Source organism: Rhinolophus ferrumequinum, chromosome 13, assembly GCF_004115265.2.
Source record: "Rhinolophus ferrumequinum isolate MPI-CBG mRhiFer1 chromosome 13, mRhiFer1_v1.p, whole genome shotgun sequence".
Classification (NCBI taxonomy): Eukaryota; Metazoa; Chordata; class Mammalia; order Chiroptera; family Rhinolophidae; genus Rhinolophus; species Rhinolophus ferrumequinum.
The window spans coordinates 32,253,397-32,270,791 of record NC_046296.1 but is presented as its reverse complement, the minus strand read 5'-3'; positions in this window follow the sequence as shown (position 1 = coordinate 32,270,791).

Genomic DNA, 17,395 nt, shown 5'->3' with positions numbered 1-17,395 from the left:
AAAGAAAAGAAAAGAAAAGAAAAGAAAAGAAAAGAAAAGAAAAGAAAAGAAAAGAAAAGAAAAGAAAAGAAAAGAAAATCAAGGGAATGATATCATATTTCTCTTTTAAAAAGAAAATTCCAGGGGCACTGTAGTGAGAGGAATGGAAAGAGATGAGACTGCAGACAGAGAAACCACATAGGAGATCCTCCACTGAAGTTTTATAGCTTCAACTTGTGCTGCTCTTCTTTGTTGCAAGTTTACCACTGACTTTCTTGAATTTTGTTGACAGACAGGTTATAAACATTACCACCAATCCAGTATCTTGTTCATGTTGCCCTCTGTTGGCAGAAAGGAAGAGAAATGACTGTTTAGGGCACTATTTCACATTCCATTTGCAGACCATATTTCAGTTTCCCTGAAATAATGTTTGTTATGTTTGGGGATGTAAAAAGACATGCCAGCATCGTATTACAAATATATATGTATACCACCAGTGAGGTTTTCAATCATTCTGTCCACATTATTAAACACAACTACATACAAAGTTTTCTCCTTATTTGAATTCAAGTCAGTCATCAATTCTACTGCAACCATATGCCAATAACTGTGCAAGACCAGATGATACAGAAAAGAATTTTTAAAAGTTCATAATATAAGAATAAAAATAAAATAAAAATAGCATTAGTGTGGCAATGCATAAATAATATTAACATGTGTTATACAAAATACTCTGATAAATACAGCTAATTTACATTTGTGTCTTGAATACTTGTTACACATCTTAATATATTCAGTAATAATCACATTAACAAAACTATAGCATATTTATATAAGTTGACTTGCAAGAATAGTTGTCACTGCCGGAAAATCAGATACTACAGATAAACACAAAAGAGATAAAAGAGAGAAAGAAAAAATAAAAATAAAAAATTAATTTCACCCACAATCTCATCTACCTAGTTGCTTCCAAATTATCATACACACAAATCTCATATACACACGTATGGGATCATATCATAGACAATGTATGTTACTCTTTATTCCCACTTAAAAATATATCAGGACCATATTTGCAAGTCCAAAAAATTTTTTAGAATATAATTAGAATTAGATGGAAACCAATTCAAAAAGGTTTTTTTCCCCCAGCTTTATTCAGATATTATTGACTTGTAACATACAAGTAAGTTTAAGGTATACTATTTGATGATATGATACACATATATATTGCAAAATGATTACAACAACATGGTTAGGTAGCATCTCTGTCCCTTCATCTACTTATCATTTTAGGGATCATTATAACATTTAAGATTTGCTCTGTTAACAATTTTACAGTTTCGTTGATTACAGTCACCATGCTGTACATTAGATCCCCTGTACTTACCATCTTCTAGCTGGAACTTTGTACCCTTTGACCAATACCTCTCCATTTCCCCTACCCCTCAGCTTCTGGCAACCACCATTCTACTATCTATTTCTAAGAGATTTTTAGATTCTACGTATAAGTGAGAACATATGGTATTTGTCTTCCTCCATCTGACTTATTTTACTTAGCATAGTGCCCCCAAGGCTCATTCATGTTTCACAAAATGAAAGATTTTTGTCTTTTTAAATGGCTTAATAATATACATATACATATACAAATACATGCACAAATACAAGAAAACATTATTCATATATATATATTATATATACATATATAATATATACGTGTTTCCCTGAAAATAAGACCTAACCGGACCATCAGCACTAATGCGTCTTTTGGAGCAAAAATTAATATAAGACCTGGTCTTATTTTAATATAAGACCAGGTATATAATATAATATAATATAAATATAATACCAGGTCTTATATTAATTTTTGCTCTAAAAGATGCATTAGAGCTGATGGTCCGGCTAGGTCTTATTTTTGGGGAAACATGGTGTATATATAAACAGAGGGTGCCAAAAATATGTATACACATTTTAGAAAAGGAAAAAACTATTAAAATTGTAATACTAAATATATCACAATAACAAAAGGTGAATACAAAAGATGAAGAAGTTTGACTTCTTCAACTACAAGAGGTGCTCCAAGTGGTTACCATCAGCGTCCAGACATTTCTGATTACGGTGAACTACTGCTTCAGCAATATTGACCAAAGGTCCTCATTTTTTTGGCACCCCTGGTGTATATCTATATCTATATCATCTATCTATCTATCTATCTATCTATCTATCTATCTATCTATCTATCTATCTATCTATCTATCTATCTATCTATCTATCTGATCTGTTGTCAGTGAATACTTAGGTGGTTTCCATGTCTTGGTTATTGTGAATAATGCTGCAATGAACATGGGAGTACAGATAGCTCTTTAAGACACTGATTTCATTTCTTTCAAATATATACCCAGAGGTGGGATTGCTATATCATATTATAGTTTTGTTTTTAATTTTTTGAGGAAACTTCATAAGGTTTTCCATAGTGGCTGTACAATTTACAGTCCCATTAACAGTGAACAAGGATTCTCTTTTCTCCACAGGCCCACTAACACGTATCTTTTGTCTTTTTTAAAATTTATTTTTAAATTAAATTAATTTGGGTGACATTTGTTAATAAAATTATATGAATAAAATCATGTGAATATCCAGCTTTCCCAACACCATTTACTGAAGAGACTATCCTTTCCCCATGAGTATTCTTGGCTCATTTGTCAAATATTAGTTGACTGTGTATATTTGTGGGTTTATTTCTGGTCTCTTCATTCCGTTCCATTGGTCTATATGTCTATTTTTATGCCAGGACCACACTATTTTGATCTATAGTTTTGTAAAAAAGTTTGAAATTAGATGTTGTGATGCCTCCAGCTTTGTTCTTTTTTCTTAGGATTGCTCTGGCTATTAGGGTCTTTGGTGGTACCATATGAATTTTAGGATTATTTTGTTCTATTTATGTGAAAAATACCAATGGAATTTTTATAAAGATTGTATTGAATCTGTAGATCACTTTGGGTAGTATGGACATTTTAACAGTACTAATTTTTTAAATCTATGAACACAGAATATCTTCCTATTTATTTGTGTTTTCTTCAATTTCTTTCATCAGTGTCTTAGAATTTTCAGTGTACAGGGCTTTCACCTTCTTGGTTAAATTTATTTCTAAATATTTTATTGTTTTTCATGTTATTGTAAACGGGATTGTTTTCTTAATTTGTTTCAGATTTTTGTTGTTAGTGTATAAAAAAGTAACTGTTTTTTTTGAATGTTGATTTTGTTACCTACAACTTTACTGAATTTATTTATTAGTTCTAAGAGGTTTTTGGTTGGGTCTGGAGGGTTTTCTACATATAAGATCATGTCATCTGCAAACAGAAAGTTTTGCTCCTTCGTTTCTGATTTGGTTAGGACTTCCAGTACTATGTTGAATAAGAGTGATGAGAGAAGGCACTCTTGTTTTCTCTCTGATCTTAGAGAAAAAGCTTTCAACCTCTCACCATTGACTATTGTGTTAGTTGTGAACGTGTAATATATAGCCTTTATTATATTGAGGTATGTTTCTTCTATACCCTATTTATGGAGAGATTTTATCATGACGATACTGAGTTGTGTGAAATGCCTTTTCTGCATCTATCAAGATGGTCGTCTGATTTTTTATCTTTCTATTAATGTGGTAAATCACATTTATTGACTTGCGTATGTTAAACCATCCTTGCATCTCAGGGGTAAATCCCACTTGATGATGGTCCATGATTCTTTTAATGTTGTTTTTTTTTTTTATTGTGGGAAATTATAAATAATATAAAAATTACCACTTTTAACTATTTTTAAGTACACAGTTCAGTGGCATTAAGTACATTCACATTGTTGTATCATCATTACTATTATCTCTAGAACTTTTTCATCACCCCAAACTGAAACTCTGTATCCATTGCACAATAACTGTCTCTTCTCCCTTCCCCTAGCCATGGGTAACCACTATTCTACTTTCTGCCTCTATGAAGTTAACTATTCTAGGTACCTCATATAAATGGAATCATACAATATTTGTCCTTTTGTGTCTGATTTATTTCATTTTGCATAATGTCTCAATGTTCATCCATGTTGTAGCATGTATCAGAATTCTGTATTAGGAGTATGAAAGCCCAGTTCCCTTGTCTCAACCTGGAATTCTGACGTGTAACTAACATCTCAAAGTTCCCTTGTGGGATCAGGCTGAAGCTACCTACCCTCAGAAGTACTTTGCCTGAAGTCACACCTTTGCTTGGCTTCTCCCCCTTCCTTATCCTGTTTCCACACTCCACATTATTTTCTCCAGGGAGCACTTGTTTAGTATCACCTATACTAAAATCCTCATCTCAAAATCTGCTTCCAGCGAATTCAACCTAAGTCATCCTAAGACATCAAGAAACAACTTGCATCCAGAATATTTATTTTTTTAAAAATCCTTCAAAAAATAGGAAAATGCAAACTATCTAATAGAAAAAAGGGCTAAAGACTTGAACAGATACTTTATGAAAGAGCATATCCAAGTGATCAATAAACATATGAAAAGGTACTATACTTCATTAATCATCAGGGAAATGCAAATTGAAATCACAGTGATATACCACTACACACCCACCTGAAAAACAAAATGAAATTACCAAGTGTTGGTGAGGATGTGGAGCAAACAGAGTTCTCATATTACTGGTGGGAGTATAAATTGATACTTTGGAAAACTGTTTGGCAGCATGTATTAAAAGCAAATGTGCATATCCCATAATACAGTAATTCCACTTCTAAGCAAATATGCAACGGAATTGTATGTCTGTGTATACCAAAGATATGTGCTGGAATGTTTATGGTGGCTCTATTTGTAATAGCCCCAAAATGAACTACCCAAAAAGCCCATCAACAGTATAATGGATACATAAATAGGAAGCTACACAGCATGAAGAACAAACGATCTACACAGAATAATATAGTTTTCTTGCAATATAATGTTCAGTGAAAGAAGCCAGATACAAATGAGTGCATGTTGTATAATCCCATTGGTATTAGGAACTAAAATAGGTGAAAATATCTTTATTGTTAGAAGTAGGATAGTGGTTAGTTACCACTGTGCTAAGTGCTTTACATATGCGTATACATCTCATTTAATCTTCATGAAAACCCAATAGTAGGTAATATTTTTACCTGCATTTAATAGAAGAGTGAGCTATAAAAAGGTTGAGTAATGTTGTTAATTATTTATTAAGTATTAGAGCCAAGATTTGGATCTAAGGAGTCTGACTCCAGAATTCAGTTTCTTGACCATAAGCACATCCTATTAATAAAACTTGAGGAAGCTAGCACAATACAAATCAATCTCATCCAGTATAGATAGAAGTAATAGTCTAATCAAAGAGATTTAAAGTACATGTAAAATCTCCAAAAATAAAACTAGGAGATATAAATGACTTTTTATTCCCTCTCAGAATGAGAGAGAACTCTGTGACAGTACAGTGTCCAATCCCCAGCTGCCTCTCTCAGCATGCCAGGAACCAGGTTCAAAAGGAAATTGTAGCTGTATATATTTTTTTCTCAGGGGTCATTCTTGGCTTGTCTGCCTTCCTCCCTGTTTGAACTCTCTTTGCATCGCCTGCTCTATCAGACAGATCAGCTTTATATTACAGCTTCCTCTTCTCATTGTCTTGTCTGAATTTGGCATCCTGACCCTAGACTATTGGTCTTGGCATCACTGACTCAGGAACTCCATAGGAAACTGCCCTGGTAATTATCCTCTTGGCTTCATTTACCACAGCCTCATGCCCACTTCCAGCCCAGGAACTCGGGTCTCTACCTTGCTTCTTAGGCCTCCATATGTCCAAGGCAGGAGTTTGTGGTCAAAGAGTAATGAAAAACACACATGCAAACAAAGAAGAGATGGATATATATGACTACACAGATCCAAAACTTGTATTCTTCAAGACAACATAGAATTCTATGATTCTATATACACATATGTCCATGCAAATACACAATGATTGATTTTTAAGTTGCTAACATTGCTTAGTACTTAATTTTTGCCCCACATTATTCGTTTTTCTACAAATTTATATTTTGAAAAAAATTCAAACCTATGGGAAACTTTCAAGAACAGTACAATGAACACCCATATACCCTTTACCTATATTCAGCAATCAAGAATTGAGTTTTCCCACCAGATCTAAATATTGTCTCTACCCAAAAAAACTCATGTACATTTTGAATCTTGCTGTATGCGATATGTTTCAGGGGTCCCATGACCACCCACCTTTGGTGATTCACTAGAAGGATTTATGACTCAACATCAGGTTATACTCATGGCTAAGGTGGGTTATACTCACAGCAAAGGGTACAGAGCAAAAAGAGCAGGAAAATGATATTTATTGGGCAGAATCCAAAGAGATCAGATACAGGCTTCAAGTCCTTCCCCATTAAGTGCCACAGAGGATGTGCTTTCTCTCGTGCAGAGGACATGTACAGAATGTCTCTACTCAAGGGAATCAGGTCAAGTGTCGGGGTCCAAGGCTTTTATGGAGGTCTAGTCACATGGGCACAGTCTGGTACATGACCATTCATGGCAACTGAAACTCAGGACCCTAACAATGACACCAGTGCACTCCAGCAATCCTGATGCTCGTGCAAAGCAATTCTGACAATCTGGTGAAGCATGGCCCATTGCTCCAGGTGTTTACAACAAAATCATCTAAATGAATATAAAGACCCCCCCGAAGGACCACATACCCAGGGGTTTCAGGCTTCCTGAGAGATATGCAAAAAGAGGGCTACCGGAACTACTGTATGAACTCTTCACATCATTCCTTTCCTCGTGCTGTTCCTGCCATGTGAACTTCCTTTCCCAGAAGCCTAGCTCAAGTTGCACGTTCTCTCCAGCAGCTGCACAAGGCCCTCCCTGGAGCAGTTACTTCCTAAACACGTGCTCAGTGGAGGAATCTGCAGCGAAGCCTCCCTAGATCTACTCAATCCAGTGGTCTCTTCCTTATCACTGAAGTTTCCATTTGTTTTATAATTAATCACATAATGTCTAGGGATATCTTTCATTATCTGATATTGTCATTAAAATTTTCAAATTTATATTTTCTCCTTAACCAGATGTTAAATGATGATTGTGTCTTAGGCCACTTTATATTCTGCTGCTTCTAGAACAGCGTATTGGTTGTAACACACATTTAATTAATATTTGTTGATGCTGATGAATCACTTGTTCAAAAAGTATTTTCCAACAATTTCATTTTTCATTAATATATGAATACTAGGGAGTGAATTATGCAGCTTTGGCTAGCCCATATACTGAAAGGAGTTTGCCCTAGAACTAAGAGACGTAAGAAAATTTAAACCTTCCAGAGTTATTAAAAAAATAGTTAAAAAGAAAAACAAACTTTTACAGAATCTACGTTACACAGAAGAAAAGCCTTAGTTGCATTAATTATTAGCGAGAGCGCATATTATATGGCATTGAATAACAATAACAGAGTATAGAATTCTAGAAGTGAAAGTAATCGGAGAAGTTCCTGTTGATGACTTAAAAAAAAACTGATGAAGACAATGAGATGATTTCAACCACCTAATGTGTGGGTTTGAGGTTTAGGTGAAAGAATACATTACAATATGGGAGGTCTATTAAACTGGCTTATTGCTGCAGATAATGACCCAGACAAGAGAGGCCTGTGTATCACATACGTCCCCATCATTAATACAAGTCCTGTTGCTTGGGCAGTTGCACAAGCCACCAGGAGAATGCTCATAACTATTAAGATGGTGCTTCTTGTACTTTAGGGTGCACCAGAAGCATGTGGAGGTCTTGTAAAACACAGATTGCTGGCCCAGCTCCCAGAATTTCTGATTCAGTAGGTCTAGAGTAGGGCCAAATAATTTACATTTTAAACAAGTTCCCAGGTGATGCTGATGCTGCAGGTCAGGGTACCACACTTTCAGCATCAAGGTACTATATCATTCATGTACACACAACAGTCCATATTTTCAGTATACTAACTGCAATTCTCAGCAACCAGCTGGGTCACCGTTAACTAGCACTCACCATTCCACCTTTATTTTGTCTCACTCACTTTCCTGAGACCACTATCTTTCAAATATGAATAGTAACAGATATTTTTGCTGCAATAGCACTCCTATCCAGAAAATATTCCATAATAGACTTTCATGCCAGAAAGTTGCTAATAATTACATCAAAGTGTTTTCTGTTAACACTTAAAATTACAACTGATACCATTTGTCCATGTTTAATTGACACGGCTATAAATCAGTCATCATAATATAATAGTCACATATCATACCACAATTTATTATTGTCTAAATACTGTTCTTGCCATTTGTTCTCTTTGTCTTTGAAGCTTCTTAGTAACTGAGAGAAGTGGAAAAGTAATGGTGTCCACATTGCATGTGGTCACTTTTTGGCCTGGTATGTTATGCTTGACAGACACTATGTGGAGTGAGCTATTACCAGCAATCTGTTCATTCTACCTTCCAGTCAGCCCAGCAAATAGGACATGTTCCAACTAGGCTGTAGGTCTCCTTGAGAGCTAAGTACTACATATGGCATTTGTTGAATCATTTTACTGTCCACAAGACAGAGAGCCATTATTAGGAGCATGATTTACCTGGAAAATCTGGGAGCTCCTTACCTATAGACAGTGATTAAATGTGAAACAGACCATTTTTCCAAATTCAATTAATTTCAGTAAAAGGAAATTTATTTTGGTTATGGTATTCACTGTGGTAGTCTATTGCTTTCAGATCAATTAATATTGATCCACACCTGCTTATAAAAATCTTCAGACTTCCATTTTAACGGTATCACTTTGGGGGGAAAAAATCCCAGAAAGTTCTTATGCCAGCTGTTCTACATGGTCTCTTCTACTGAAAAACAGAAGGTGGGTCAAAGTTTATGTGCTACAAAATCTTAAGTCATAGAAAGCTTTAATCTTTTTTGTTTTTCCATAACATCCAAGTTAATACATACCAGCCAAAGAAAAGCAGGGGAAGGAGAACAGGAAGGGTGGGGGAGGCTGTGGCAACTCTAGTTTTGGGTCCGTAGTACGGCTCCACCCTTTCTTTTGATAAGAGTCCTCTCCTCCCAATACAAAGAACAGAGAAAATGACCCAGAGTTAGACAGGGTACTCCAACTTCCCACCAGAGGGGTTATCCAGGGATTATTATTCATAGCAGGTGACACAAATTGAGGTAATCAAGTCTTTTTCCATCAGGCTCTGGCATCACAGAGCTAGACGGAAGTAAAGCTTGAGGGACTTGCATGCTTGTGGAAAGTCTTATCAGAAATAGAAGAAAAATGAGGCTAAACACAGAGAAATAGACCTGTGAGGAGAAACACAAGCAGAGGGAGAGAAAGAGAAAGTGCGATGAGAAGAGCTTTCAATATCCTTCTGAGTCCCTGGGTCCAGAGTGCCCAGCGTCAGATCATTCCCTATTCTCACCAGCATCACGATCCGCTAAATCCTGCTCTTTGCCTAAATTGATTTGAGCAGGATTTCTGCCCCTTGACTAATAGTAAGACATATTCTATTTTATCAATTTCTGAGTCATGGCAACTATTTTTAAAATTAATCTCACTTTCACCCCTATGAGGAAAAACAATACTGTGGGAAATAAAATTGGATTTAAACATTATTAGTTAAAGGTGTCTGATATTTTGTCTGGAGTTTGCTTGAAATAGTTTGACATATGTGTGTGTAAATTAAGGTACATCCCAGGAACAAAGATTTAATACTTTTAACAGCTTGAACAGGGGTCCACACCCCAGGCAGAGATGACTAGTTAGCAAACCAAGGATCCTAATCTGTAGTCCATCCCTCAAAAGAGGCTAGTGCAGCACTTTACACATCACTACCTGAACCTGCACCATAAGAGATTTTTTTTAATAGTGAAATGAGCATTATTCAAAACAGACTGTACATACTGCACAGGTACTTCCACTTTGCACAAATTGAATATAAGAATCTGGAAGCCCAGAAACTTAATAGCCTTGAAGGGAGCACCCAAAGTCTAGTTCTAACTTGCTTACTTGCATGTCACCTTTCTTAATACAGAATTCTTTTACTTGAGCTGATTGGAAGGTTAGCTCATCATCCATCAGAATACAGTTATGTTGGCATCCAAATGAATCTTCATACAGGGTACCAAGAACAGAAAGTGTGCAGTTCATGGAGGTTATAGGAACCGTCTGTAGGACTACTCTATTTGGCCTAGTGGCTAATATATGTTTGTATCTGTGGAAAGATTATCAAAATTTCACACATTCAGAAAATATTCATCCTGGTTTAGTAATTTTAAAATCTAAATTAAAACCAGGTCAATTTAACTCTTAAATGAGCAAAACATTAAGATAGTTTCATAGATTAGAGAGGGTGCGGTGGAATGCATACTCTCGTTTATTGCTGTTGGCATGGTACATTGATACATTCTCTTTGAAAAGTAATTTGGCAAGTTCCATCAAGAACCAGAAAATTGTTTGATTTTGTAATTTTGATTCAGTGACCTTTAATTCAGTAATATCGCTTCTGGGAATCAATCCAAAGAAAATAAACCATAATATATTAAAACTCATATAAATGTATATATACTCATATATATACACACACATATATATGTATATATATATACATATATATAAAATATTAAAGCACTGGAAACAATCTAAATGTCTAAAAATAGAGTATTGGTTAAGTAAATACATGCACTCAATGGGATATTATGAAGCAATTTAAGTGACTGATTATTCATTCATACAAAATACTTGCCAAGTTGTCCCCAAAGGTTTAATTTGCACTCTTCCCACCATTGTACCTGTACCTTCAATGACAATGAACATTATCATTAAAAAAACCCAAACTGGTATCTATGTTGTTTCATATATTATTTTAATAGTGGAAAAGTGCTAAAATTATGTTTTTTAAAAGATTATGTCGATTAGGGAGGGATGTATACCAGGTGCAATGGTTGCATGTCAGTGCTTTTATTTCTTTTAGTTCCTATAATTGTATGTGGCGTAAATTTTGAATTGGGTTAATTCAAGGTAGCTTTTGCCCCTAAAAAGAACTATTCATTGAAGGCCTGATGGTATCTTACTTAAGTGTTTTCCTCTTAACTCCATATATTTGATTCACTTAATCCTGATTGCCCACCAAGGACAAATTTCTCATATGTGAATATTTGTATTCATCTAACTAAGGAATCATTACCCAAAATATATCTTGAGACTTTAAAATGTTTCAATATTTAGGCCCAGTAATTATATTTCTGAAAATAAATGCTAGGGCTATAATCTAAAATGGTTACAGTATTTCAAAATTATCTAATAATAGAGGAAATTTAGGAAAATTATATTTATAATATGGTTTAAGAACATGGGAATGTTATAATGTTAAATAGAAAGTATATTATGCTTGAATACTTACTATGATCATAACTGTCAAATAAGCATTTAAAATACCGTAAAAACGCTAAAATGCTAACCTATTTAGATTTGAAGCATAACAAAATATTTTTCCCTTTTTCTTTCTACTTATCTGTATTTCCAAATTTCATTTACAGTATGTATTACTTTTATATTTAGAAAAATAAAAATATATAAAAACTATTTCAGTTGAAATGAACAGAAACACAAGTCAAATTAATTTAAGCCTAAAAGGCAGAGTAGTGGAAGAGAGAGAAAGAAACAGGGAGAGAGAAGTTCATGGAGGGGGTTTGGCTTCAGGCCCAGGTAGAAATTATATCATCAGGTCTCTCCCTTTCACCCTCCCCTAATATCTCAGCTCAGCCTCCTCTGTGTACTGACCTCATTTTCTTCCATCTTTCAGGCTGCCAGAGAAGTAGGTTGCCCACAGCTCTAGGCTTACATCGTCAGCTTTAGGAATCCCAGTGGAAACAGACCTGTCTCCCTCACTGTCTACATGTCACTTGCAGAGAAGGGCTCCTTGCTTGGGCCACATGCCCACTCCTATACCAATCATGTTGTCTGAGGAATAGAGTATTAAGATTGGGTGGGCTTGTGACATAGGCCCATAACTGTTCCAGAAGAGAGGATCTGGTGCTGGAAGAGAGAAAGCATGACGATCAGCCACATTAAGAAAGATAACGGGCAGTGCAGTATGCAGTGTGCATACTGCACATACTTCACTGTTATCCATGGTTTGGCTTTTTCGAATGTGCAATTCCAGAAATGTCCCATACTGAATTTAATATCACACCTCCATGTATAGTTCGTCTCCCAGAAAGACAACCTAAAGTCTTGTCCAGTGACCACATTGTCTTAACGTTTGTGAACTCTGGGCCATATGCTTTCCTCGTAGTCAGATGAAAATGGAGCTCCTCCTAGTCCTAAAGTGCCAATATCATCTAAATTGCTTCCCTTGCAGTGAAGTAAATGCTTTAGTGATTCAATCTTGCTGCCCCTAGGTCTACACATGTGAGAAGCGAGTCTCCCTCACCCATCATATTTCAGGGTGGTACTTTATTAGCCACCAACTTCTTGTGGGCCGGATTGTGGAGCCTGTGTGTTGCCTTAGGCTTTGAACATTCACAGGCTTGTTTTCAAGTTGGGTTTTTCCCGCAATATGACTTCAGCTGACTTTTTATCAAATTTATACCCGGGGATTCCATAAACTAGGTACCAATACCAGAAATCTTACCCACCTCACAGTTTCTGTTTCTTAGCAACAGATCTCAGCTTTGCTCCTTCTATAGGCTCTCAATTTACAGTCTTCCATAATGGTTAACTGTCCCTAGGCTGTCCTCCACTGGGCAGTGTTTTGCCACAGGCGTGATTTCTAATTATATTTGGCAAGGAATAGCACAGCTGTTTAAGAGAAAGGGGTAAGGGACCTAATTTTTTATCAAGTCTCTGGTGTGTTTCCTGCCTCCCTCCTTTGTATTAATTTTACATTGGAACATAGAGTTCAGCTTTTTCAAATCAGCAATAATTATTATTTAACCCTCAGTGCTCCTGGATTGCTATCTAGAGGCAGAAAGGGCCTTCCAGTAAGCTGCTGCCTTTCTGATTTCCGACAGGTGAGACTGGATTCAAGCTTGTCCTTTCCTCTTAGCTCAGCAGGGTTTCTTTCTAGCATCTCCATGTTTGCATTTATTTTGTCAGTATGTCCAGAGAAATGGGGTACCATGTTCAAATGGCCTGGGTCATGTGTCCACCTCTAAGGGGGTGAGATTTACTGGAGAAAAGGGTGAAGGGTGGGAGTCCATGCCAAGGTAGACTACAAGTGACTAATGTTTATTTTTGAAAGAATTTATAGTACTTCATATTAAAATCATTGAATCTAAAATTGAAGATGTGTGAGTAAAAAGATTCTTAGGATCACACCCTCATGTTTAAAAATTGCAAGGTGATCTCAAATAGAATGAGAAAGAATCAGAATCAGAAAACAAGGAAAACAGAAGACTTTGGCACCCAGCCTTCACACCATCGTAAATGCAAGAGTCAGTCCTGTGAATATTCAGTGCCTGACTGCCTTAGCTTTCGTCAACCTGCAGTTTCCTAACACTTGACAGGCAGAGTCCAAATTTCAAAAGCACTTTTAGAAGGTGCATCAATCAGTGCTCTATGCATCATTCTCATCTACATACATGTTTTTATAACATAATCTATTTCTAAAATCTCATTTCTAGGTTTATATTAGCACTTAGTGAATCCAAATATTCACAACCTAAAGGGTTTTCCCTCCAGTCAAGATCTTTCTGCCAGTTTCGAACCTCCTCACCCAGAAACTCTCTAGGTTCCCAGCCTTTTCAATTTTGAGTCTTGGTTCTGTCTTGTTTTTTCCCATAGTCTCAAATCCAATCCAGATCCCTGGAATTGTCGGCCTGGCCCCCTTATTCATGGAGATAGATTGGAACATACAACTTTTACATTCGGCTAAATTGTTTTAAGTTTAAAAAAATAAACTTTTTATTTCAGAGTAATTTTAGGTTTACAGAAAAACTGAAGACAGTACAGAGAGCCCCTGCATATCCTTCATCCAGTGTCTCCAAATGTTAAGATCTTACCTAGCTAGAATGCATTTGTCAAGACTAGAAAGTCAACTTTGGCACATTACTATTAACTAAACTCCAGGCTTTATACGGACTTCACTGGTTTTTCACTAATGTTCTTTTTCTATTCCAGGATCCAATCCAGGATAGCACATTGTATTTAATCTGCTAAAGTTTAAAACAAATCATTTTGAAGTCATTTCCAGTTAAACTATGACAATTGTTAAGAATGTGGTATTTTAATATTTAAGATAAACTATTCATTAGCAAAAACAACACAAGTTGTCAAGATGTCACATTCTGTGATTGATTATAAGCTCCTCTGAAGAAGAGTCTCTATTATTTGTTTGCACATTTTAACTATATATGCCATGTTTCCCCAAAAATAAGACCTAGCCGGACAATCAGTTCTAATGCATCTTTTGGAGCAAAAATTAATATAAGACCCAGTCAAAAAAATGTTACTCAAAATTGAAAAGGCTGGGAACCTACAGAGTTTCTGGGTGAGGAGGTTCGAAACTGGCAGAAAGATCTTGACTTATAGTAAAATAAGACCGGGTCTTAAATAATGTAATGTAATGCAATGTAATATAATGTAATGTAATGTAATATAATATAATACCAGTTCTTATTTTATTATAAGAGTGGGTCTTATATTAATTTTTGCTCCGAAAGACGCACCAGAGCTGATTGTCCGGCCATGTCTTATTTTTGGGGAAACACGGTAGTTTCATACATTCTCTACAGGATGTAGTTTTCACAGCAATAAGAGTTGAGAGAACAAGAAAATTCCAAGCATTCGAACTTTTAGTGAAAAACAATTTCATTCTTCCTAAGGTAATTAGTAGAGTTAGGATTTTAATCCAGTGACATGCTATAGAGGTAGTGGGAATACAATTAATGAATACATTACAGGTCTAATCTAATCATCACAGTTTAAGCCACAGAAACCACGAAAGACCACAGAAACAGATTCTTATCCAACCAGCTTCACTTGGGAAAAGGACACTTGCCACCAAAGCCAAGAGTTCTCTCTAGGAAAAGAAAGCTCTCTCTAGGAGTAACATCCGGAGTCATGTAGGGGAAAATGAAAGTTCCTTTGCAATTTTAAAGAGAGATTAATAGAAACTATCTTGATCCCATTTAAAAAATTTTACATTTGTCTTTCATTTTAAGAGAACATTATAACAAAAGAGCGCTACAGAATTCTACTTGAAATCAATTCAAGAATTTAACCAATCCAAGAAAAATATAGAACTTTGTTAAGTATATACTCCATCTAGCTCCTGACACAATAGTTACCTTCAGGTGCTATCATCAATCATAGCAGGACATGTAAATTTCCTGTAGTAGTCTCTTTCTCTATCCCAGGAAAAAAATTTCAAAACTGATCTTAATTATTTTGTAAAACCCAAAGAAAGCGAAGGCAGATGAGAAAAGCAACAAGAAACAACAAAGTATTTTGCCAAGCATTAGTCTATACATAAAGAAGGCAGATGAAGATACTATGTATTTAGGTTTTCATTTAACAATTTGTTTTCTGGAGGAATAAGAAATATGGTAATTTAGCTGATTATTTTTAAAAGAAATAAAAACTGAATATTTACATAGTACCTACTGCTTCCCAATCACTTGCTCATATATAATATATTGATTGAATAGTTAATGGGGGACATACTTCAGGCATATCTGCCATGGGTCCTGGCACAAAGTAGACAATGTCTAATCGTCCTCTGAAGCCACTTCAAATGTAACCTCCTATGTGAAGTTTTCTGATTGCCTCCAGCACCTCCATGAAGGAAGAATCTGTACTCTTCCTCTGTGCTCTCAAGATACATAACCAATTTTACTTCCATGACAGCACGTATCGCATTGTCACCTCTTTTAGCATCTTATTCAACTTTTTATCTTCATAGGTAAGTACAAGTGTCATGGATTGTATTGTGTCCCCGCCCCAAATTCATATGTACCGCAAATTCAGTACCTCAAAATGTGAAAGTATCTGGAGATGGGGTCTTTAAAGAGGGGACTGAGTTAAAATGAGGCTGTTGGGGTGTGCCATAATCCAATCTGACTGGTGTAAGATTAGTCAGGAGAGATCACCTGAGGAGACAGCAAGAAGGCTGCCATCTGCAAGCCAAGGAGACAGGCGTCAGAAGAAACCAAACCTGCTGATACCTTGATCTTGGACTTCCAGCCTCCAGAACTGTGAGAAAATTAATTTCTGTTTAAGTCGTCCCGTCTGTGGTATTTTGTTATGGCAGCCCTAGCAAACTAATACAGTCGATCACGGGTAAATGACATACCCGTGAGTCTAAGTTCTTAAAAAATGGTAGTTATTATGTAGAATCTGAGGTTATTATGTATACACTATACCTATGGTATCTAAATTATTTATGCATATGCTTAGCAAGTTTTAGGAATTTATGTGTCTCTGCGTTCATGTCTCCCTTATGGTTGTTTCTAGGTTCTATGGGTGTCTGTTTCTTTGTGTGTTAGGCAGTTAAGTGAATTATTTTTTTAAAGTTTTGCACTCAAAAAATTTTGAAAAGATTCTTACCCGTTACAAAGACTTCTATCATGAATAAAATTGACTCCCTGAGGTAAATACTTTTGTTCTACAAATCACGTCTACAAACATTTTATTCAGGAAAAGGGAATAGAAAATTTTCAGGATTCAAATGAATTCCAGAGATAAGAAGCTCTGGATTTAATTTTTCAATTAATTTTAAATAAATTTATTATTTTTTATAATTCATTTACTTTTTTGTAATAGAGTGGGGAAATAAATACGTTTTGATAAAACAAGGATAAAAATCCACAGAAAAAACTGGGTTATAAAATTTCCGGTTTTACTGTATGATTTACGAACCGAATGTAAAGTGTAAATGTGATCCTATCATTCTCTGTTCACAACACCACAAGGGCTTCCACACACATTTAACTTGTCTTGAGGGCCCTGAATGATCTGGCTCCAGACTACCTGTTTGGATTCACTTCCTACCTTGTTTCCCTTTCTTTCTGTTCTTTTGCCTCAGAAGCTTTTCTGTGGAGCCTGAAACATGCTGGAATAATTCCATTTGCCAAGAAAACTGATTTTCTTAACAGTCGCATGACTCACCCTTTCTCCTTCATTCCAATCTCTACTTCAATGTCATCGGATCAGGGAGCCTGTCATTCAGCTAAAGAGCATCCCCTGTCATTCTCTATCTCCTTACTTTTTTCTTTCCCAGGGCATCTATTAATATCTGAGCACTGTCTTTGTTTATCTGCTTATTCTCTCTCTCCTTTCTACCAGATTTTCAGCTCCATGAGGACAGGGGCTCTGTCAATAAATGTTGGTTGGATGGAAATTTGTAGCACTAAAAATTAAAGTCTGAGATAATA